The sequence below is a fragment of the Capsicum annuum genome, chromosome 5 (genome assembly GCF_002878395.1).
Source record: "Capsicum annuum cultivar UCD-10X-F1 chromosome 5, UCD10Xv1.1, whole genome shotgun sequence".
In the NCBI taxonomy this organism is placed as follows: Eukaryota; Viridiplantae; Streptophyta; class Magnoliopsida; order Solanales; family Solanaceae; genus Capsicum; species Capsicum annuum.
Window position 1 is genome coordinate 69,712,108 of NC_061115.1, and position 25,949 is coordinate 69,738,056.

At 37.1% G+C, this 25,949-nt stretch overlaps 1 non-coding gene and 1 pseudogene across 1 annotated transcript; both read right to left on the bottom strand.

Moving 5' to 3' along the window:
- Positions 1-18,220: 18,220 nt before the first annotated feature.
- On the bottom strand, positions 18,221-18,327 carry LOC124899004. The gene has a single exon (XR_007056143.1). It is a non-coding gene; the product is annotated as a small nucleolar RNA R71 (small nucleolar RNA).
- Positions 18,328-25,006: 6,679 nt separating this feature from the next.
- Positions 25,007-25,677, bottom strand: LOC124898509 (annotated as a pseudogene).
- Positions 25,678-25,949: the final 272 nt, after the last annotated feature.

Consider the following 25,949-nt stretch of genomic DNA (forward strand, 5'->3'; position numbering starts at 1 on the left):
ACCCTCATATAACAGGTGAGTTCCTATCCTTGGGTTCACTTAATGATAATTCTTATTCCCATCTGAATAGACACTGAACATGGATCAATAAACTGAATTAACCAAATTAACTAAGTCCCGTTGACTGATGGAATATTACTGAGATTTGATAACGGACTGAGATTACTGAGTTTTCCTAAGTCATGAGACTAACTGTATACTATGGATCATGGCTTGGCTGAGGATATAGTGAAAATAGGACGCTGATTCTAGGCATACAACTATATTTTTTAGGTACAAGTACCCCCAGGACTCGATGGAAGAAAACTGATAAAGAATGACATTCTTGAATACATGATCACATCAATAGTCCATAATATAATCAGTCAGAGAATTCATAAAGCGCAAGTTCTAAAGCACCACAATGGCCAAACATATATCCATAATTCATTGACTAAGACATTTCATCAAACACTTGATATGCATGAACTTGTACATGAATAGGGATTTCATATTATCATACTAGTAGGGCACCTTTTCTTCACATAGGTATTTAATCAAACACATGGTGATCATAGTATATGTAGACAACATTACACAATAAGTAAACATCATGATACAATTATAATTTCACCATTCAAGGGTTTAATCATGGATTCATACGAAGCTACACCTATAATAATTAATTCCACTAAAGATTTATCACTAAACATAGATTAAAAATCAATTGGTTATTATCAATAAGAAAAAAAGCAAACCCAATATGAAAATTTTAAAATCCATGTACTTGAACTTTAAAAAGAGATTTTGGGGCTTCATGGATGAAATGAGTCAATGAATGAATACTATGCATACCTGGGTGAGTGATTTCTTGAAGATCTGTGGAGGAAAACTTGAATTCTTGGCTTGAAATCAAGCACCTAGGGTTTCTTGTTCTTGGGGATTGATCCTTTAGAGAAACCCTAATTTGTTATTGTAGAAGAATAATGAAATTATGAGCTATTATCGAGTGTAATTAGGGGTTAAATCGGGTGGAAAAAGACCCAAATACCCTTTTAAAATGACATAAAATTTGCTAAACGGGACGTGAAATGGCTTGTACGATGGTCCATCGCTAGCTCAACGGTTCGTCATTTCGATCGTCAAACGTGGACCCAAAAAGACTCACAGCCTTATAGCGACAGCTTGGGCGATGGTCCGTCACAAGTTTGACGGTCCCTCAACCTATACGTCGCACCTTATCCAGAAGGTTGACTCACTGCCTTGGCTGCGATGGTCTAGGTGATGATCCATCGCTATATCAACGGTCCATCAACCTGTCCATCACAACTGGGCAATTCTGACAGCTCTGAGTTAAACATCCATAACATTTTTCTCCGATATCAGATTTGGACGAAATTGGTATCATTAGAAAGCTAATTAAATTTCCCACATGATTAAAACTGAAAATATTAACAAATTCCATGGGTACATAAATGTATTTATCTTTGAAGGCAAGTTTCTAACATTTTGGGGACAATTTCCAGCTAGGTAGAATTACAGGGTATTACAATATCTCCCTCTTGATAACATTCGTCCTCGAATGAGACTAAGTGAGAAAGAAGAATACAAAATAACGTACATCATGAACATGAACAATTTGAACATCATCTCATGACTGACATGACTGATAACTGAATATATCATACTAATCATGCATATCTGATGCATGTATAACTGATTCATGACTATATGATTGAGTGTTCTGATGAACCAATGTTCTCACTGTAAGAATGCATGTCTGATGCATGATCATATAATTGAATTGATACATGAATGCATTACTAACTATGCAATGGTACTTAATACCAAGTTTATAATGGAATTTTGAACATGAACTGAATACTAAGTTTATAACTAAAAACTGACCATGAACTTGAAAAGCTAAAGAAGAACTATTACAGTGAGCTAGATCTGAATTGGAGGAGAAGAGGTAAGGATACTTGGTACGCATTTCTATTTCTACTTCCCAAGTAGCTCCCTCAATGGACTGATTTCTACTAAGAACTTTTACTTGAGGGACTTCTTTGTTCCTTAGTCTACATGTTTGGTAGTCAATAATTTTGATTGGAATCTCAACATAAGAGAGGTTGTTCTGAACATTTATGCTCTAAATAGGGACTACAACTTTTGGATCACCTATGCACTTCTTGAGCAAAGAGATATGGAAGACTTGATGAACTGAGGCTAGATATGAAGGCAATTTGAGATCATAAGCTACCTTGCCTAAATGACTGAGAATTTTAAAGGGACCGACATACCGGGGATTGAGCTTTCCTTCTTGCCGAATCTCCTCACTTCCTTCATAGGAGAGATTTTTAGATATACATAATCACCAATCTCAAAATTGAGATCCTTTCTATGTATATCTGCATAACACATCTATCAGCTCTGAGCAGCCCAGAGTCATTCACTGATCAACTGGCCTTTCTCTGAAGTATCAAACACTAAGTCAGGCCCTATAACTGAGGTCTCACTAGCTTCGAACCAACTAATTGGAGATCTTCATCTCCTACCATAGAGAGCTTTCAATGGAGCCATCCAAATACTGGAATGATAGCTATTGTTGTATGCAAACTCAATAAAAGTCCAGTGGTCATCCCAACTACCCTTGAAATCAATTGCGCACGCCCTTAGTATATTTTCTAAAATTTGAATGGCCCTTTCTGCCTGACTATCTATCTGAGGATGAAATGCTGTAATGAGATGAACTTGGGTACCAAGATCCTTTTGGAGTGATTTTAAGAAATAGGAGGTGTACTAGGTACTTCTGTCTAAGATAATGGATCATGGAACATCTGGAAATCTGACCAACTCTCGTATGTAGAGTTTGATGTAATCCTCAGCTGAATAAGAGGCATAGACTGGAAGGAAATGAGTTGATTTGGTTATTCTATCTACAATAACCCAAACTAAAACATACTGGTGATGAGTATGAGTTAAACCCGTCACGAAGTCCATGTTTACTTTTTCCCACTTCCAAGTAGAAATACTGAACTCCTGCATGAACCCACTAGGCTTCTGATGATCTATCTTGACCTACTGATATATAGAGTACTTAGCCACAAACTCTGCAACATCTTACTTCATCCCACTCCACCAATTGATTACTTGTAAGTCGCGGTACATCTTTGTGGACCCTGGATGAATAAAGTAGTGCAAACCATGCGCTTCTGCATGAATTCGCTGCCTTAAGTTGTCTCACATAGAACACATAGATAACCCTGATAAGGAAAAACACCATCTCCCCCTTGGGAGAAAATATCTACTTTCTGATCCTTGACTGACTCTTTTAACTTGATAAGGTTGGGATCTCTGTCTTGCTTTTCTTCCATCTCAGAAACTAGAGATGATTCTGAACTAATTTGAACCCATATATCACCCCTCCTCCAAATCTACTAAGCGAACACCTAGAATGTAAGCTAATGGATTTCCTGAACTAACTTCTTCTTACTGCCGTCTACATGAACAACACTACCCATAGAAAGTCTACTGAGAGCATCAACCACAATGTTGGCCTTGCTCGGATGATAAAGGAAACTCATGTCATAATCTTTCAAGAGTTCTAACCACCTTCTCTGACGAAGATTGATATCTTTTTGAGAAAATACTTACTAAAGGATTTTATGATATGTGAACACATCTACATGAACATCGTATAGATAATGCCACCAAATCTTTTATTAAAAAACTACGGCTGCTAACTTAAGATCATGAGTAGGAAAATTTTTCTCATGGGGTTCAAGCTGTCTGGAGGCATAAGCTATGACCTTACCATGCTGCATGAGGACACAACCCAAAACTACTCTGGATGTATCACAATACACTACGAACCAATCTAAACCATCTGGAAGAGCTAAGACTTGGGTTGAGGTGAGTCGAGTCTTAAACTCTTCTCGCAAGGATCTGACCACTGAAACTTGACTTTCTTCTGAGTTGTTCTGGATATAGGGGATGCAATAGAAGAAAATCCCTCAATAAACTATCTGTAATAGCCAGCCAAACTAAAGAAACTCCTGATATGTGATGGAGAGACATGGTGAGGCCAGTTTCTTACTGCTTTAGTTTTTTGAGGATCTAGTTTAATGCCATCACCAGAAACGATATAGCCAATGAATGCTACTGACATTAGCCTAAATTCACACTTACTTAATTTGGTGTACAATTGATGATCTCTAAGAGTCTAAAGTACGATTCTGAGATGATCTGCCTAATCATGCTCACTACAAAAATAGACCAGAATATCATCTATGAAGACTCTGACAAACATATCCAATTATTTGTTGAACATACGGTTCATCAAGTCCATGAAAAATGCTGGAGAATTGGTAAGACCAAAGGACATGACTAGGAAATCAAAGTGACCATACCGAGTACAGAAGGCTAGTTTTGGAATGTCACATTCTCTAAATCTTAGCTGATGATAGCTGTATCTGAGGTCTATCTTAGAGAAATAGCTGGCACCCTGAAGTTGGTCTAACAAATCATCGATTCTAGGAAGAGGATACTTATTCATAACCGTGAATTTATTGAGATGACGGTAATCAATACATATTTTGGAAAAACCATCTTTCTTGTGCACGAATAAAACTGGTGCACCCCACGGGAAACACTAGGTCTGATTAAAACCCTTATCTAAGAGATCCTTCAGCTGCTCCTTCAATTCTCTAAGTTTTACTGGTGCCATACTATATGACGGAATAGATATAGGCTGAGTATCTGGAAAAAGATCAATACCGAAGTCTATTTCCCTTTCTAGAGGAATTCCTGGAAGATCTTTGGGAAAGACATCTGAATATTCATTCACAACTGGGATTGAATCAAGACTGGGAGTTTCAGAACTAGTGTCCTTAACTCGAACAAGATGATAGATACGTCCCTTAGATATAATTTTTATTTTCCAAAGGTAAGAAACAAGACTACCTCTAAAAGCTGAAGTACTACCCATCCACTCTAGGATAGGTTCATTAAGAAATTGAAATTGGACAACTCTGTTTCTGCAGTCGACTATGGCATAGAAGGAATGAAGCCAATCCATGTTGAGAATGACATCAAAATTAGACATCTCTAATTTGACTAAGTCTGCTGAAGTAACTTTTTGAAATACCATAATTGGACAATTCCTGTATTCCCATCGAGCTATGATGGTTTTACCCACATCGGTAGAGATAGAAAAGGGATCTGCGAGTTTTTTGGGACTTACTCCAAAATCGACTGCTATATAGGGAGTAATAAAAAATAAAGAAGCTCCTAGATCTAGAAAAGAGTAAACATGCACATGAAAGATCTGTAATCTACAAGTAAACATATTAGGAGAATTTTCCTGATCTTACCGGGACTGGTGAGCATAAAGTTGATTTAGGCGTTTCCCACTAGTAGCGTTGGAGGTGGCACCTTGCTGGTATGGGTGACCAAACTGAGCTGAGGAATAGTTCTACTAATTTTGAGGACCCGACTGAGGATAGTCTCTGACTCTGTGGCCTGGCTTTCCACATCTGAAACAAATACTACTACCAACTTTTTAAATACCTTGATGGTGCTTGCCACAAGTCTAGCAAAGAGGGTAGGTGCGGGCACTGCTAAAACTGCCCTGAGACTTAGAGCCTGGCACTATATATTTATTACCATCCCTAAACTTAGAAGTTGGAGCACTAGCTAAAGAAGGAGCTGGAACCGCTGACATTGGACGAGACTGAGAATGGTTTTCTCTTTTTGATTTGGGCTGAGTAAAGTTGAAACTTCCTGTCCTTGCTCTCTTTTTCTACTTCTCCATCATCTTAATCTTTTGATCTTCTATCTGTTGAGCATGGATCATAAGACTGGCAATGTTTATGTCACTAATCAACATCGCGGACCTTTACTCATTGACAACACTATCATTCACCCCAAAGACAAATTTACTTATCTTTGCCCTGCTATCTGCAACCATATAAGGAGCATATCTGGCTAATTGAGTAAACTTAAGAGAATACTCTTTCACTATCTTATTGCCTTGCCAGAGGTTTATAAATTCTAATACATTAGCTTCTCTCTACTCTAGGAGAAAGAATCTATCTAAGAATTTTGTAGCAAACTCGTCCCACTCAATAGGCCCTGTATCTACATACTTCTCTGACTTCCACTGTTTGAACAAAGTGTAAGCAACATCTTGCAACTGATATTCAGCTAGCTCCACACTCTCACTAAAAGTAAAACCCAAGATATCCATAACCTTCTAAACTTGATCAAGTAATTCCTGAGGTTTCTCATCTGACTTAGCCCCCAAAAAGGATGGAGGATTCATTCAGGTGAAGTCCCAAATCTTGGCTACAGCTGAATTGGCCACTGGGTTGGCTGGAATGATAGTTGGTCGTTCATTCTAAGAATCAACTGACTGAGAAAGAGTAATGAATGTAGCTCTGAACTGTACATGAGAAACATGTTTGCCCAAAGGATCTTCAGGCTGAGGGCCTGGCTAATTCCCATTTTTTCTTTTAGGAGGCATGTTCTGTAGAAGAAAGGGAGAATGGATTAGACTAAGAGATTGACTTGAGATTATACTCACTGGCAACACATGAATACTGAAAGAAGGGAAACTATTCCTAAAACATCTTATAGCCTTGCGCGTAACACACCCATGTACGAGACTCTACTAGATGCGACTTTCAAACTTTCTAGGACTTTATTAATCCTTAGGCTCTGATACCAAGTTTGTAATGCCCTGAATGTGGTACCCAAAATGCTACATGATGCTTATAATGCCAAAGCACCATAACGTAACCCATAACTGATATATGTACTTGTATACTGTATATTATACTGTATAATTACGGAAACATGAACTGAAAGTGCATAAGGACCAAAACTGTAACATAATTATGATAAAATATAACATGTGGGTGGGGTTTTAAAAACCCAAAAAAACAACTGAAATAACTAACTGAACATGATAGTCTGAAAATCCTCTAACTGACTGAACTGTCTGAATAAGGCATTGATGGGACATGTCCCCAACTAGCTCCAACTAATAAATTAATTAATGAGATAATAAAGAAATGATTATGTCCTCAAAGGATGAGGAGTCACTACTAACTGACTACTGATATTTGGAATCTACTGATGCTCTGGAGGTCGTGTCTCTGAACCTATGGTATAAAACACCATAGTGCAGATACGTCAGTACTTTGAATATACTATTATGCATGTGAGGTAGGTTGAATAAATGTGGTTCATATGCATAAATAATACTGGCTAACTGACTAATATGAACGTGATAATACATACATGAATGCACAGTAACTATAGCTGAGATCGTGACAACTTAAATTTATTAATAACTAACATGACTGATAACTGTGTTCGGATGACTGATGTAACTGATAACATGAGTGACTGTATCTGACAGTCCTGAATCTAATGGAACTAGCTGAGTTCTGTACTATTCTGAGTTGACTATATTTGATAGTCCTGAATTTTGTAGAACTATCTGAGTTCTATTATTGAGACCAAATGACTATATCTGATAGTCCTAATTTTGTAACTAAAACTAAAGGAAGTAGTCATCTAACCAACATGCCCTTAATATGCCATTATCACTGAGTTGGGGTCTAATATGTAACCCTAATTGGATAGGTGTCAATACCATGCCACTAGTAAGGACAATCTATGAGTAACCCTCATATAACAGGTAACTCAAGTGAGAAATATGGGAACCCTTATATAATAGGTTAAACCACCTCTTTTACCCTCGTATAATAGGCTATGATGTCTAGACCTATGCTAGCTATGTAGTTCTAGAATGCAAGGACTACTTCCAAGAATCACAGCCTCATATAATAGTTAAGTTCCTATCCTTGGGTTCTCTCGGTGCTAATTCCTACTGCCATATGAATAGACACTGAACATGGATCACTAAACTGAATTAACTTAATTAACTAAGTTCTGTTGACTGACGGAATATTACTGAAATCTGATAACGGACTGAGATTGCTGTGATTATTGAGTTTTCCAGAGTCATGAGACTGATTGTATACTATGAATAATGGCTTAGATGAGGATATTGTGAAAATATGACATTGATTCTTGGCACAAAGCTATATTTTTTAGGTACAAGTAACCCCAGGACTCGATAGAAGGAAACTGACAAAGGAAGACTTTCTTGAATACATGATCACATCAATAGTCCATAATATAATAAGTTGGAGAATTCATAAAGTACAAGTTGTAAAGCACCACAAAGGCCACCCATATATCCATAATTCATTTTCTAAGACATTTCATCAAACACTTGACATACATGAACTTGTACATGAATGGGGATTTCATATTATCATACTAGTAGGGCAATTTTTCTTCACATAGGTACTTAATCAAAGACATGGTGAGCATAGTATATGTAGATAACATTACACCACAAGTTATCATCATGATTCAATTCTAATTTCACCATTCAAGGGTTTAATCACGGATTAACATAAAGCTAAACCTATAATAATTAATTCCATGTAAGATTTATCACTAAACATAAATTAGAGTTCACTTGGTCATTATCAACATGAACAAAAGCAAACCTAACATGAAATTTATAAAATCCATATTCTTGAACTTTGTAAAGTGATTCTTGGGCTTCATGGATGAAAGGTGTCCATGAATGAACACTATGCATACCTGGGTGAGTGATTTCTTGAAGATATGTAGAGAAAAACTTGAATTGTTAGCTTGGAATCAAGCACCCAGGGTTTCTTGTTCTTTGGGGTTGACCCTTGAGAGAAACCCTAATTTATTGTTGTAGATGAATAATGAAATTATGAGCTATGGTCGGGTGTAATTTGGGGTTAAATCAGGTTGAAATAGACCCAAATACCCTTTTAAAATGACTTAAAATTTGCTGAATGGGACCTGCGATGGCTCGTAAAATGGTCCATTGCTGGCTCGATGGTCCATTGTTTTGATCGTCGTACGTTGATAAAAAAAGACTCACTGCCTTTTTGTAACGGATTGGGAGATGGTCCGTCGCAAGTTCGACGATCCCTCTACATGTCCGTCGCACCTTATCTAGAAGGTTGACATACTTCCTTAGCTACGATGGTCTAGGGGACGGTCCATCGCTAGATTGACGGTCCGTCAACCTGGCTATCGCACCTGGGCGATTCTGACAACTCAGAGTAAAACGTTCACAACATTTTACTCTGATACCTGATTTCGACGAAATTTGTAATATTGGAAGCTAATTTAATCTCCCAAATGATAAAAAGTGAAGATCTTAAAAAATTCGATGGGTACACAAATGGATTTATGTTTCAAGGCATGTTTCTATCCTTCTTGGAATGATTTCAAGCTAAGTAGAAGTACGGGGTATTACAATATGTCCCCCTTGAGAACATTTATCCTCGAATGAGACTAAGTGAGAGGGGAGAATATAAAATGAACATGAACAATTGGAACATAATCTCATGATTGACATGACTGATAACTGAATAAATTATACAGATCATGCATATGTGATGCATGTATAACTAATTTATGACTGCACGACTGAGTGTTCTGATGAACCAAGGTTCTCACAATTAGAGTGCATATCTGATGCATGATTATATACTTGAACTGACACATGAATGCATGACTGACTATGAAATGGTACTTAATACCAAGTGTATAATGGAATTCTGAACATGAACTAAATACTAAGCTTGTAACAGAAAGCTGAACATGAAACTTGAAAGCTTAAGGAGAACTTTTACCTTGAGCTTGATATAAGTTGGCGGAGAAGAGGTGAGGATACGTGATATGCATGTCTATTTTTTCTTCCCAAGTAGCTCCCTCAATAGACTAATTTCACTAAAGAACATTGACTAGAGGAACTTCTTTGTTCCTTAGTCTATGAGTAGTAGTCAAGAATTTCGACTAGAAACTTTTCATAAGAGAGGCAGTTCTAAATATTTATAATCTGAATAGGGACTACAACTTCTGGGTTACCTGTACACTTCTTGAGCAAAGAGACATGGAAGAATGGATGAACTGAGTCTAGATTTGAAGGCAATTCTAGCTCATAAGCTAATTTACCTAAATGACTAAGAATTTTGAAGGGAATGACATATCGGGGACTGAGCTTTCCCTTCTTGCCAAATGTTTTCATTCCCTTTATGGGAGAGCTCTTTAGATAGACATAATTAGCAATCTCAAACTCAAGATCCTCTCTGCGTACATCTGCATAAGGCTTCTATCGGCTCTGAGTAGCCTAAAGTCTTTCTTTGATCAACTGGACTTTCTCTAAAGCGTCAAACACTAAGTCAGGCCCTATAACTAAGGCCTCACTAACTTCAAACCAACCGATTGGAGATTTACATCTCCTACCATAGAGAGCTTTAAATAGAGCCATCCGAATACTGGAATAATAGTTGTTGTTATATGTAAACTCGATCAAAGGCAAGTGGTCATCCCAACAACCCTTGTAATCAATTGCACACGCCCTTAGCATATCTTCTAAATTCTGAATGGTCTTTTCTAATTGACCATCTATCTGAGGATGAAAGGTTGTACTGAGATGAACTTGGGTACCAAGACCCTTTTAGAACACTTTCTAGAAATAAGAGGTGAACTGGGTACCTCTGTCTGTGATGATAGATAATAGAACACCATATAATCTAACCAACTCTCTGAGGTAGAGTTTGGCATAATCCTTGGCTTAATAAGAGGTATATACTAGAAGGAAATAAGATGATATAGTCATTTTCTCTAAAATGACCCAAACTGAATCATGATAGTGATGAGTACGAGGCAAACCCATCATGAATTCCATGATCACTTCTTCCCACTTATAAGTAGGAATACTAAACTATTGCATGGACCTACTAGTCTTCTGATGCTCTATCTTAACCAGCGACATGTAGAGAACTTAGCCACCCATTCTGCAACATCACTTTTTATCCCACTCCACCAATAGATTTCCTGCAAGTCGCGGTACATCTTTGTGGCCCTTGGATGAATATAGTAGCGCGCACAATGCGCTTCTACAAGAATTCGCTTCCTGAAGTCATCTACACCTGGATAACAAAAACTACCGTAACAACACAAAACACTATTTCCCCCTTGGGAGAAAACATCTATTTTCTGATCCTTGACTGAATCTTTTAACTTGACAAGATTGGGATCTCTATCTAGCTTTTCTTTCACCTCAGAAATTAGAGATGATTCTCAACTACTTTCAACCCATATGTCACCTTTCTTTGAATCGACCAAGTGAAAACCTAGGCTAGCAAGCTGATGGATTGCTTGAGCTAACTTTTTCTTACTGTCCTCAACATGAGCAACACTACCCATACACAGTCTACTAAGAGCATCATCCATAATATTGGCCTTGCCCGGATGATAAAGGACACTTATTTCATAATCTTACAAGATTTCTAATCACCTTCTCTGACGAAGATTGAGATCTTTCTAAGAAAAGACATACGGAAGGCTCTTATGATCTGTGAACACATCTACATGAACACCATATAGATAATGCCTCCAGATCTTTTAGGCAAAAAATACGGCTACTAACTCAAGATCACGAGTAGGATAATTCTTCTCATGGGGTTTAAGCTTTCTGGAGGGGTAGGCTATAACCTTACCATGCTGTATAAGGACACAACCCAACCCTACTCTGGATGCATCAAAATACACCACGAACCCATCTGAACTATCTTAAAGATCTAAGACTGGGGTTGAGGTGAGTCAAGTCTTCAACTCTTGAAGACTCTTCTTACAAGGATTTCACCACTGAAATTTGACTTTTTTCTGAGTCAATTTGGACATAGGGGATGCAATAGAAGATAATCCCTCAACAAACTATCTGTATTAGCTAGCCAAACAAAAGAAACTCCTGATATCTAATGGAGAGACAGAGCGAGGCTAGTTTCTTACTGCTTCGATCTTTTGTGGATCTACTCTAATTAGATCTCCGAAAATGATATGGCCTTGGAATGCTATTGACCTTAGCCAAAATTTGCTTTTACTAAATTTTGCAAACAGCTGATGATCTCTAAGAGTCTAAAGTTTGATTCTAAGATGGTCTTCATAATCATGCTTACTGCAGGAATAGACCAGAATATCATCTATGAAGACTGATGAAAATGTCCAAGTACTGGTTGAACGACGATTCATTAAGTCTACGAAAGTTGTTGGGGCATTGGTAAGACCAAAGGATATAACTAGGAATTCAAAGTGAACATACCGAGTACAGAAGGCTATTTTTGGAATGTCACATTCTCTAACTCTGAGCTGATGATAGTCGATTCTGAGGTCTATCTTAGAGAAATAGCTGGCACCATCAAGTTGGTCAAACAAGTCATCGATTTGGGGAAAAAGATACTAATTCTTGACAGTGACTTTATTAAGCTGACGGTAATCAATACATATTCTAAGAGAACCATCTTTCTAGCACACGAATAAAACTGGTGTACCCTACATGGAAACATAGGGTTTGATGGATCCCTTATCTAAGAGATCCTTTAGCTGATACTTTAATTCTCTGAGTTCTGCTCATGCCATTCTGTATGGCAGAATAGATATAGGCTAAGTATTTAGAGGATGATCAATACCAAAGTCTGTTTCCCTTTCAAGAGGAATTCCTGGAAGATCTTTGGGAAAGACATCTGAATATTCATTCATGGATAGATTGAATAAAGATTGAGAGTTTTGGAACTAGTGTCCTTAACTCGAACAAGATGATAGACACATCCCTTAGATATCATTTTCTTTTCCGCAAGGTAGGAAACAAGCTAACCTCAGAAAGCTAAAGTACTACCCCTCCACTCTAGGACAGGTTTATTCTAAAATTTCAACTGGACAACTCTGTTTCTGTAGTCAACTGCGGCATAGCAGGAATAAAGCCAATATATGCCAAAAATGACATCAAAATCAATCATCTCTAATTTGACTAAGTATACTGAAGTAACTTTCTGAGATACCATAACCGGACAGTTCCTATATCCCGTCGGGCTATGATGATTTTACCACTGGGGTAGCGACTATAAAAGGCTCTACTAGAATTTTGGGATTGACTCTGAAATCAACTACTATATAGGAAGTAACAAAAGACAAAGAAGCTCCTAGATCTAGTAAAGCGTAAACATACATATGAAATATCTATAATGTACTAGTAACCACATTAGGAGAATTTTCCTGATATTGCTAGGAATGGAGACCATAAAGTTAATTTGGGCATTACCCACTAGTAGTGCTGGAGGGAGCACCCTACTAGTTTTTGGTACTGGACTGAGCTGAGGACAGTCTCTGAATTTGTGGCCTGGCTTGCCACATGGGAAACAAATATCATACCAGCTCTTTAAATACCCTGATGGAGCTTACCATAAGTCTAGCAAAGAGGATAGGTGCGGGCACTGCTAACACTGCCCTAGACTTAGAGCTTGGCGCTCTATCTTTATTACCATCCCTAAACTTAGGAGTTGGAGCACTAGCTGACAAGGAACTGGAACCACTAATTTAGAATGAGATTGAGAACTATTTCCTCCTTTTGATTTGGGCTGAGCAAAGTTGAAACTACCTGTCCTTGCACTCTTATTCTGCTTCTCACTCATCTTAATCTTTTGTTCTTCTATCTGCTGAGCATGGGTCATAAGCCTGGCTATGTTCATGTCACTATTCAATATCACAGACCTGCACTCATTGACCACACTATCATTTACCCCAGAAACAAGCTTACTTATCTTACCCCTGTTATCTGCAACCACAGAGGAGAGTATCTAGCTAATTGAGTAAATTTAAGAGAATACTCTTACACCATCATGTTACCTTTCTAGAGGTTGATAAATTATAAAACATTAGATTTTCTCAGCTCTAGGGGAAAGAATCTATCTAAGAATGCAGTAGCTAACTCCTCCTACTCAATAAGACCTGCATCTACAACCATCTCTGACTTCCACTGTTTGAACCAAGTGTGAGCAACATCCTACAACTAATATGCAGCTAGCTCTGAACTCTTACTGGAAGTAACCCCCATGATATTTGTAGCCTTCTAAACTTGATCAATAAATTCCTGAGGGTCCTCGTCTAACTTAGACCCAAAAAAGAGTGCAGGATTTATTCAGGAGAAGTCCCAAATCTTGGTTGCAGCTGCATTAGCCACTGGGATGGCCAAAATGATAGCTAGTTGTTCATTCTGAGCAGCAGCTGATTAAGCAAGAGTAGTGAATGCAGCTTTGAAATCTGCATAAGAAAACAAGTTTTCCCAAAGGATCTTCAGGCTGAGGGGCTGGCTGATTCCCGTTTCTTCTATTAGGAGGAATATTCTATAGAAGAAAGAGAGAAATGGATTAGTCTGAGAGATTGACTTGAGATTATGCTCACTTGCACCACATGAATACTGAAAGAAGGAAAAATGATCCTAAGCCATTTTATGTCCTCCTGCATATGAATGTGGCGCGCAACAGATCCATGTACACGACTCTACTAGATACGACTTTCAGACTTCCTAGGACTCTATTGAGCCATAGGTTCTAATACCAAGTTTGTAACATCCCAAATCTTGTACCCTAAATGCTAAATAGTGCTCATGACCCTGAAGGACCACAAGGTAACTCAGGACTAATATCTGTACCGGTATACTGCATGTTATACTGTATAATTACGAAAACATGAACTAAAAGGCCATAAGGTCCAAAACTATAACATAATATCTGATAATATATAACATCTGGGTGGGGTATGAAATACCAAAATGAACAACTAAAATAACTAACTGAATATCGTAGTCTAAAAAGCCTTTAACTAACTGAACTGTCTAAATAAGAAGTTGATGGGACATATCGCCAACTAACTCCAACTAATAAATTTATTAATGAGATAATAAAGAAATGATCATGTCCTCAAAGAATGAGGACTCACTGCTAACTGATTGTTGATATCTAAAATCTACTGATGCTCTGGAGCTCGTGTCTTTAAACCTATAGTATAAAACACCATAGCGCAAATGCGCCAGTACTTTAAAAGTACTGGTATTCATGTAAGGTAGGATGAATGCATGGGGTTCATATGCATGAATAATACTGGCTAACTGATAAATATGATTGTAAGAATACATACATGAATGCATAGAAACTATAGCTGAGATCGTGGTAACATAAATTTACTAATAACTAACATGACTGATAATTGAGTCCGTAGAACTACCTGAATTGTACTAATGAGACTGAATGACTGTATCTGACAGTCCTGATTTTGTAACTAAACCTATGGGAAGTAGTCATCTAACCGAAATGCCCCTAATATGCATTATGGCTGAGTTAGGGTCCAATCTATAACCCCAATTAGAAGAGTGTGAATATCGTACCACTAGTAAGGACAATCTGTGAGTAGCCCTCATTTAAAAGGTAGCTCTTGTGAGAATGGTGGGAACCCTCATATAGTAGGTTAAGCCACCTCATCTACCCTTGCATAATAGGTTATGATGTCTCAACCTAGGTTGACTACGTAGCTTTGGAATGTAAGGATTGCTTCCAAGAATCACACCCTCATATAACAGGTGAGTTCCTATCCTTCGGTTCACTCGGTACTAATTCCTACTCCCATCTAAATAAGCACTGAACATGGATCACTGAACTGCATTAGCAGAATTAACTAAGTTTCATTGACTGACATAATATTATTGAGATTGGATAACGGACTGAGATTGCTAAGATTACTAAGTTTTCCTGATTCATGAGACTGAATGTATATTATGAATCATGGCTTGGCTGATGATATCGTGTAAATAGGACACTGATTCTAGGCACACTACTATATTTTTTGGGTACAAGTACCCCCAGGACTCGATGGAAGGAATATGACAAAGCATGACTTTATTGAATACATGATCACATCAACAGTCTACAAAGGCCACACATATATCCATAATTCACTGACTAAGACATTTCATCAAACATTTGACATTCATGAACTTTTACATAAATGGGGATTTCATATTATCATACTAGTAGGGAACAGTTTCTTCACATAGGTATTCAATAAAACACATGGTAAGCATAGTATATGTAGATGATCTTGGGCATATTTATATGCTCAAAGCACTAATATGCACCCAGATTTGAACTTAGTTTAACAACTTTTGTATGAATTCTTAAGTATAATTTAACTTTTATTCTGTATTGTGCCCAATGCATATGATTAGTATTTTCAAGAGCAAAATCATGAAGAATTGCACACAATTGGATGCAACAAGGATATGGAAGTAGTGAAGGAATGCAAGGGACTGAAATTAAGCTGAAAAAGGGAAGTTGACAAGAAGAAATCCTCATTTGAAGATACTCCGCATCATGATGAGCAACAAAATAGCAACAGTCAAATTCCAGTAAAGGTTCACAAAACCCCCACATTGTGGAGAAGTTTTATTTATCAGATTTGGTGACCTGTAGTTTTAGCGTGTCGTAGAGGATGATCATTTCTCATGTATCCCAATCCAGTGACTCACCGCGATAATGGCACATCGCAGAGAGGGTGTATTTCAATTGTTGGGGAATACTTGAGCTCCATGATTTCCCAGATTTTAATGAAAAAAATAGCAATCTTAGTCATGGCGCGACGCGCCGGGTGAACAAATCGAGAATATTTTAAGTATTTTTGTCCTAATTATAAAAGGAAAAATCCAAGATAATGTGATGGACTTTTGTCAAAGAGAGCAGCGGCGGAAAAACAGAAATCTCTCTCATTTAGGGGTCATAAATATTCCTTTGAATTTCTTTATTTCAAGGATTGATTTGGGTATGATTTGTTACTTATTTTGGATGGTTAATTCAAACATGAGTACATAAATACCCCCTTTTTGGGGTTAAGGCTAAGAACATGAGTACTATTTAATATTCTTATTCACAGTTTCTTTTTGGATTATCATATAGGTTGTTCTTAATTTCTTGAGCTTACTATTTTAATGATTGGCCATCATTAGAATAAATTTATATTTCTATGTTAATCTGGGAGGAGAATCATAGGATAGAATGAAGAAATTAGGGAGTAACATTCTTATTCTTTTATAAAATAAGGGATTTGAATTAGCATCTAGGATAGGGATATACCTAGAAGCCTTGCTTGTTCACTTGTAGGAAGACAACTTCATGAATCTAGAAGATTTGTTGTAACTCTGCGGGAGTTGTAGTTATAACATTCAATAGATAAAAGATCTGAGGTTGGTAGACTAAGATCGTAGAATAAACCTTGCGAACCATCAACCCTATAACCAATTAGACTGTGAAAAGAATAGAGAATTGTATGATTGTTCACTATACCTCAACCCTGGAATCTTCTTCATTATTGATTACAACTATTGCTTACTTTGCTTTAGTCATCATAAATTATTTCTCGTTTAGTAATTTAATTTTTTTTTACAAAAGCATATTAATCTTGATACAATCAAACACTTAATACTCAATTGTCTTGAACTAAAGATTGAATAAATTTCTAGTTTATTGATCCTCGAGGGAATGATATCTGACTTTCTAATTCATTATATTACTTGCACGATCACGTACACTTGTGTGTGTGTAGAGACGCAAAAAGTTTTTGGCACCGTTGCCGGGGACCAAATAGAATTAGTAATTATTTTAATTTTTGGTTTTTGATCATAAGATAAGGTGTTAACAACTTGATCTTAGTGGCTGAATTTTTGCAGGTTTAGCTGAACATTGGACTGTCTAGAGACAAAGAGTTAGTAGAGCCCTTTGTAGAACCAGATGTAATTTTTCATCAGAGAAGAACAGATCAATACTACACTTAATAGGGATCAATGGAAGAAATACGCGATCCTATAGTTGTTGATCCAAATATTGGAAATATTCCAGCTCCAGCTGTTCCTATTCAACCAATCACAAGACCTGTCCGAGAAGTGGCAATCCTGCTTACGCACCTTGTGACCAATAGTATCCTGAAGCTTGAACAAGGAGGTCGATAGGAATTGAAACAAAATATAGTTCACTTGTTGAAATCTGCAGGAGAATTTTAGGGACTTTCACATGAGGATCCACAGCAACACTTACAAACCTTCTTGGAGATAAGCGAGACATATATTCCTGCAGATATGAGTGTGGATTATGTCAGATTGACACTCTTCCCCTTTTCTCTACTGGGGGAAGCAAAGAGATGGCTACTTACTGAACCACACCAATCCATAACTAATTGGGAAGAATGTGCTCGAAGGTTTCTTATTTGATTTTTTCCATCTAAAAAAACTGCTCGATTGAGGAGTGAGATATTGAGTTTCAGACAGAAAGATGGAGAAAATCTCTACAAAGATTGGGAGAGATTCAAGGGCATGCACAGGAGTTGTCCTCATCACCATCAATCGAATGATGTTTTGGTGCATACGTTTATAGAAGGCCTTGAATCTAATACAAAGATTCTCTCTGATTCAGCAGTAGGGGGTCAAGATTTGGAGAAAAAACAGATGAAGAATTGTATACTTTGTTGAATTGGATTGCACAAGGAAATCAGGATTGGCATGCAGACTGAAGGAATGCTCCCAAGAAAGTTGCAAGATTTTTAGAGGTTGATCAATTCACTGCATTACAAGCACAAATTTCAGAAATACAGAACCATATGACTACTCAGTTTAACAACTTAATGTTGGGTACAACACAACCAGCAGCCACAACAAATATAGTTCAACAGGTATATGCATGGTGTGAAGTTTGTGGAAGTAGTGAGCATAGAGCAGAGGCATGTTTTCTTAATCTAGATTCAGTCAACTACGTGGGGAATGCAAATCCTCAGGGTCAACAGAATTTTGGCAATATATATAATCCAAATTGGAGGAACCACCCTAATTTCTCATGGGGTGGAAATCAGGCATAGAATACAAATCAGTATAAGGGACCAATGCAACCAAATTCACAGCCGGTTCAGAATAATCCTATGACTTCCTTGAATAGTAATATGGAGCAAATTCTTAAGAAGTTGATGGCTCAACATGTACAGTTTTTAGTGGACATGAAGGTCCAACAGGTAAAATCTGATGCGTCTCTACGCACACGTAAGTGTACGTGATGGTGCAAGTAATATAATGACTTAGTTAGATATTGTTTCCTCGAGGATCAATAAACTAGAAATTTATTCAATCTTTAGTTCAAGACAATTGAGTATTAAGTGTTTGATTGTATCAAGATTAATATGCTTTTGTAAATAAAATTTAAATTACTAAACGAGAAATAATTTATGATGACTAAAGCAAAGTAAGCAACAGTTGTAATAAATAATGAGGACGATTCCAGGGTTGAGGTATAGTGAACAATCATACAATTTTCTATTATTTTCACAGTATAATTGGTTATCGGGTTGATGGTTTGCAAGGTTTATGCCACGATCTTAGTCTCCCGACCTCAGATCTTCTATCTATTGAATATTGTAACTACAACTCCCGCAGAGTTACAATAAATCTTCTATATTCATGATGTTGTCTTCCTGCAAGTTAACCAAGCAAGGCTTCTAGGTATATCCCTATCCTAGATGCTAATTCAAATCCCTTATTTTTTAAAAGAATAAGAACCTTCCTCCCTAATTTCTTCGTTCTATCCTATGATTCTCCTCCCGAATTCACATAAAAATATAAATTTATTCTAATGATGGCAAATTATCAAAATAGTAAGCTCAAGAAACTAAGAACAGCCCATATGATAATCCAAAAAGAAACTGTGAATGAGAATATTAAATTGTACTTATATTCTTAGCCTCAACCCTAGAAAGGGGGTATTTAGCTACTCATGTTTGAATTAACCATCCAAAATAAGTAACAAATCATACCCAAATCAATCCTTAAAATAAAGAAATTAAAAGGAATATTTATGAGCCCTAAAAGAGAGAGATTTCTATTTTTCCACCGCTTCTATCTTTGACAAAAGTCCATCATATTATCTTGGATTTTTCCTTTTATCGTTGGGACAAAAATACTTAAAATATTCCCAATTTGTCTACCCGGAGCGTTGCACCATGAATAAGATTGCTATTTTTCCATTAAAATCTGGGAAATCGCGGAGCTCAAGTATTCCCCAACAATTGTGAAATGCACCCTCTCCGCAACGCGCCATTATCGTGGTGAGCCACTGAATTGGGACACTTGTGAAATAATCATCCTCCGCGATGCGCTAAACCTTTAGGTCACGAAATCTAATAAACAAAACTTCTCCGCGACGCGGGGGTTTTGTGAACCTTCACTAGAATTCGACTATTGCTATTTTCTTGCTCATCACGATGTGGAGTGTCTTCAAATAAAGATTTCTTCTTCTCAACTTCCCTTTTTCAGCTTAATTTTAGTCCCTTGCATTCCTTCACTACTTCTATATCCTTGTTGCATCCAATTATGCACAATTCTTAAGGATTTTGCACCTAAAAATACTAATCATATCTATTAGGCACAAGATGAAATAAAAGTTGAATTATACTTAAGAATTCATACAAAAGTTCTTAAACTAAGTTCAAATCTTGGTGTATATTGGTGCTTTGAGCATATAAATATGCCCAATATCACTACTCCACACTTAAAACATTGTACGTCCTCAAACACATGAATTCAAAAACATAATTCCTTCTTGTTTTCATCACAATCTCAAAGTTATGTGGCCATGAGCACTTACACTTTACAATAACGAATTCTTACATCAATTTTTCAAAATATATTAGTACAAATTTTTCTCTCTTCAATAATAAATTTCTAACATGTTGGAAAACTCAATTAAAGAAACAGAATAAGTAATTTGGCTTTCATCCACCTGCATCCTCACTAAAGGAAACTTCCCCATATTCACTAATAGTAGTAACTATGCAACCAGAGGGGAGTATCAAATCAAATAGCTCACTCTCAACGAAGAATTCATACATGATAGTGAATGAACCATAAGCTTTCCCTTAGTGTTCTGCTCCACTAATAGTCAGATGTTTAGGTGAAGGATCAACTTGGTCTTTTCCAGGTTGTAATAAAGGCTTAGGGATAGGTAGGTACTATTTATAGGAATAGTGACTATTGCTCCTAAGCATTTAAATACAAAAATTATCAATTTACTCTGTTTTCCAACACCAATTTATCCTTCTATTTCTCCCCATATTTTCATTTGTCAATACCTTTTTCAATTAGCTTTATTTTCTCACACTAGGTTAGAAGTATTTGTCATCTCTTCCATATTCTTGTTATACATCCCTATTATAGCCACCCTTAACTTAAGCTTATAGGCCTTCATTAAGGTGCACATTATCCATCCAGACTAGGGCCAAAATAGGTTCATTGTAACATTTCTATTTGCTAACTCCCACTTAACTCAACATCATCAAACATCAATAAAAACTACTTTAAGGCATCACTGATTACCTTCCTTTCTTATTTTTGCTCTTAATATTCTCTTAGTCTTATATTAAAAATGCTCAGGAGCTTATTTGGGTCAAATTACGATTCAGCAAAGAAGGGGTAATGTTTTATAACAGGCTACCGAAGAAATAGGTTTAAGGCTCAAAGGGGCTGACTAAGATTATGCACCAAGGGAGGTCTATTAAAGTTAAAAACAAGGCTGTCAAAGAATTGGCTACATCACTTTCCGCACCCAACACCCTTTATTTCTCTTTGTAAGCTAACCGGGCAAGTTCTAGTCATTTTTATTCATGTAGAATATATACTAATCCTCACACTCATGTTGCATGTACGGAATCAACCAGGTTCCCAATCATGTTCTTTATTGAATTCAAAATTAATCCAACATACCAAATTTTATTTATCGAGATGGAATCCTCAGTACTTAAAATAAAAACTCTATTGCTAGAATTAGTTTCAGTTATTGCAAAGGTGACTTCTTTCACACACTCCTCTAAGATAGTGATTAAGTTCTCTTAAATTTCTTTACTTCGTATGACCAATCCCCTTAAGATGGTCATCATCCATCTATCATAAGGGATGGCAACTAACTATGACTGTTTATTCGTAATTACTAAAGAGGGCAAAAGCAAACATAACTACTTGAAACTGAATCTTGCCAATAAGGGCAAAAATAACAATAACATAATACTTTCAATTGAAATGATATGCGATAAATGCCACAGAGGAAAAATTACAATCCACAAAATAAAAGTTACCAACTATTACAAACCAATGTTTCGAATAGCTAATACTTCAAACCAACACAGTAAAACAAAAAAATAAAATAGAAAAATAACATTGTTCAGTCAAATAACAAAAAAATGCAAGAGAATACGAATCCACCATCCCACACTTAAAATAAAGCACTGTCCCAGTGCTTCTAATTAAGCTTATGGCAGGGTGGTAGTATACTTCTTGATCAATCAAAAGGGATGATAGCAGACATGTCCTCAACAACCACATCCCCATCATCTCCATCATCGCCAGCTTTATCATCATCAGATTGCTCCTTCTCATCGGACTCCTTGTCGGAATCCATATACCTGTGTTCTTCATCTATGGGTACATCATCATCAACAAGCTCCACAAAATCTAGGCCAATCTTCAACATTGTCCTAGCATGATGACCAAGTGGATAATCAACCTCTACAGCATGGAGCTCCTCTAGTGTAGCAAGCCTACCTCCATTCCACGACATCATCATCATCATGAGGCCGTAAAACCTACCTAGCACCTCATCAGTCCATGTCTGTCGCTCCATAATTGTCAAAACTGGACCAGATGCCCCAGCTGTGCTTCAAGGAGTAGTGATATCTAAAGGACGAGTGATCACCTCAGGTTCATAATCAAGCTCCTCTTAATCCACCCTAAGCCTTATTAAAAATCTAGTTACCAAACCACCAAAACCAAAGCTATGACCCACCTCAGTACGTGCTTTCTTCATCGCAAAAACAATGACACTTCCCACATTAATTTCAACATCAGCACACATGAGGGCATAAATCAAACACACCCTATCCCGAGTCATATCAGTCATATGTTTGCCTTGTATCAAGCATGAATACACTATTCTACCCCGTATTTGTACTTCCTTATTCATTTGAGAGTAGGGGAAAGTAGAATGCAAACCTGTAACTCTATGCCTTGTCCAATGAGCTGAAGAACACTGGCCACACAACAAATGCCTGATGTGTGAATAAAGAGGAGAAATAATAAAATGTCACAAGAAATTTGGGTTTGTCTCGAGGATACCCAGCAACTCCTTAATATTAGCAGCGGTGAATTGAATCACCTTCCCTCGAACCTTCAATAAATGTTCAGGGTGGCTAGGGTCCCAGTTTGCATAAAATTCTCTGACAAGATACAGGTTGCACTCTGTTGGCTGATGAAAAATGAAATCATATTAAGTGCCTCAATTCGCCGAACCATAAAAGGATACTCTCTCATCAAGCTGGCTCGATCGATATAGACCTCCGGAATATATTTAGCATCAGTATGCTTAGTATACCACTGCTTTCCAACCTTCCTTACGACCTTGAAACCAAATTTTCAAACTTTCCCTTTCTACAGTGGAGGGGCCCTAGGAATTTTAGTTAATTGCCCTACAGCCGATCGGCTTGTCTTCCTTGCAGGGGCAGAAAGCCCTGCCTTTGTCTTTCCCTTGCTCGATTGTTCTTCCATTATGCCTGCAATTAAGAAAATACAACAAACCATGCAAAAAGATTAAACTTAGTACTAGCCGAACGAAACTTGCATTACGTGTGCCTTCACACCCCACTCTTAGTTTGTTAGCCATACACCTACATTAACAACAAAGGTACTCAAACTTCCCTTTGAATAGGCCTAAATATCATATTCACATACATCATATTCCTCTTTAGGATACATCATCCCTAATTATTTTTACAGCATAAAATATCATATAATCGACACCCAGCTAATCAGACAATGCAAGACTATCAAAAGGGACTGTAGCATCATATATTCTGTAATTCTAATCAATCAGTCAACATCAAAAAATAAGTGTTTCTTCATAATGGAACAAAATTTTCCATAACTTCCTTAAAGATTCTATTCTTACACCTCTAGCTATAATACCGTTCACTCCCCATCCTCTCAAGTAGTATGGAAAATTATTTAACCCCTAATTTGAACTATAAATATCATTCAAGTATGCATCTCAGTGATTCAAAGTAATTAGAAGTAGGCTAATGTCACAAATTGAATTAAATATCAGAAGTAATGCTAATATTTATAACTAGTAGAAGAGGGAAAATAAAATTATCAATAAACACTATCAGTACTCACGAATTGTAACAAGAAAGGTAATAAATAAATAAATACATATAAACTTACCTCACCAATTTAGAGAAGAATGAGAGAAAGTGAAGAATTCTTGAAGTTTTAAGTAAGAGGGATTGAAAAGGCGGCGTATAGGGTCAACAAGGGTTGAGGGTTTAGGAGGTTATATTTATAGAGGGACGGGTCGGGTTAGGTTAATGAAATTTTATGCCCGATTTAATCCCTCTCCGCGATGCGGAACAATCGCGGATACCTACTGGATAAGGCCCATTGCTATTTACCTTCCTTCCGCAACACGCTATAATTTGCATCCACACACTGGAAATTGACAATTTGCAAATTACCCTTCTTCACATCGCGGTGGAATTCACGCACCCTTACTGGAATTCGACAATTGTCAAAATCACCAGTTCCGCGTCGCACTGTGCATCAAACTCAGATTCTTTATGTAATTGTTACCTTTTTTCTTACATAAGTCAATACCCACTTACACAAATCATTTTGCAAACCTGATTGCTTTCCTCATTTATGGTAATCTCCTTATTTCCTTTGAAATTCCCTACAATATCAAACAAAAGCAACAAAAATTATAAGTAAAAATAGGTTGCCTCCCACATAGCGTCTTAGTTTTGGTCGTGGAATGACCTAATTTTTTGTATTTTTCTTTTCTTTTTTATTTCAAAAGCTAATAATTATACTACTTATTACAATACATGTGTGGGTTTCCTCCCACATAGTGCCTTAGTTTACGTCGTGGCATGACTCAGCTCATAATTACTCCTCAGCGAAAGTGATAGATTCCTTGTCCTTGTCCGGATGATCTGCCTAATAATGCTTTACACGCTATCCATTCACAAAGAACTTCTTTGTCTTCTCTTTATTCCACAACTCCACAGCTCCATGGGGTGTCATGCGCACCACTTTAAAAGGTCCAAACCATTTCAATCATAGTTTACCGAAAAACAACTTAAGTCTTGAATTAAACAACAATACAAGTTGTCCGAGTTCAAATTTCCTAACTGAATGTGCTTTTCATGCCATCGTTTGGTCTTCTCCTTGTAAATCTGGGCATTTTCATATGTGTGGAGTCTAAACTCATCAAGCTCATTCAGTTGTAATAACCTTCTTTCTCCTGCAGCAGTCATCTCAAAATTCAGCTTTTTCACAGCCCAATATGCTTGGTGTTCCAACTCTACAGGCAGATGACAAGCCTTACCATACACTAAGCGATATGGAGATGTCCCAATGGGCGTTTTGTACGCTGTTCGATATGCCCACAGTGCATCATCCAGCTTCTCCGCCCAATCTTTTCTCTACCCATTCACGATCTTTTGAAGTATTTGCTTAATCTCCCGATTTGATACCTCCACTTGTCTTCTTATTTGAGGATGGTATGCAGTGGCCACCTTATGCTGAACACCATATTTAGCAAGAAGATTCTTGAACTAAGTGTTGATAAAGTGCGTACCTCCATCTCTAATTATTGCTCTTGGCATACCAAATCTGGAAAATATGTTCTTCTTCACAAACTTCAGCACCACTCTTGCATCATTAGTCCGACTCACCATAGCTTCCAACCATATAGAGACATATTCCACTGCAACAAGAATGTACAAATTACCTTTCGAAGGTGGGAAGGGGCCAATGAAATCAATCCCCCAAACATCAAATACTTCTATTTCTAAAATATTATTCTGGGACATCTCATGACGCCTGGTTGTAGTATCCAACCTTTGGAATTGATCACAACTCTTTACAAACACCACTG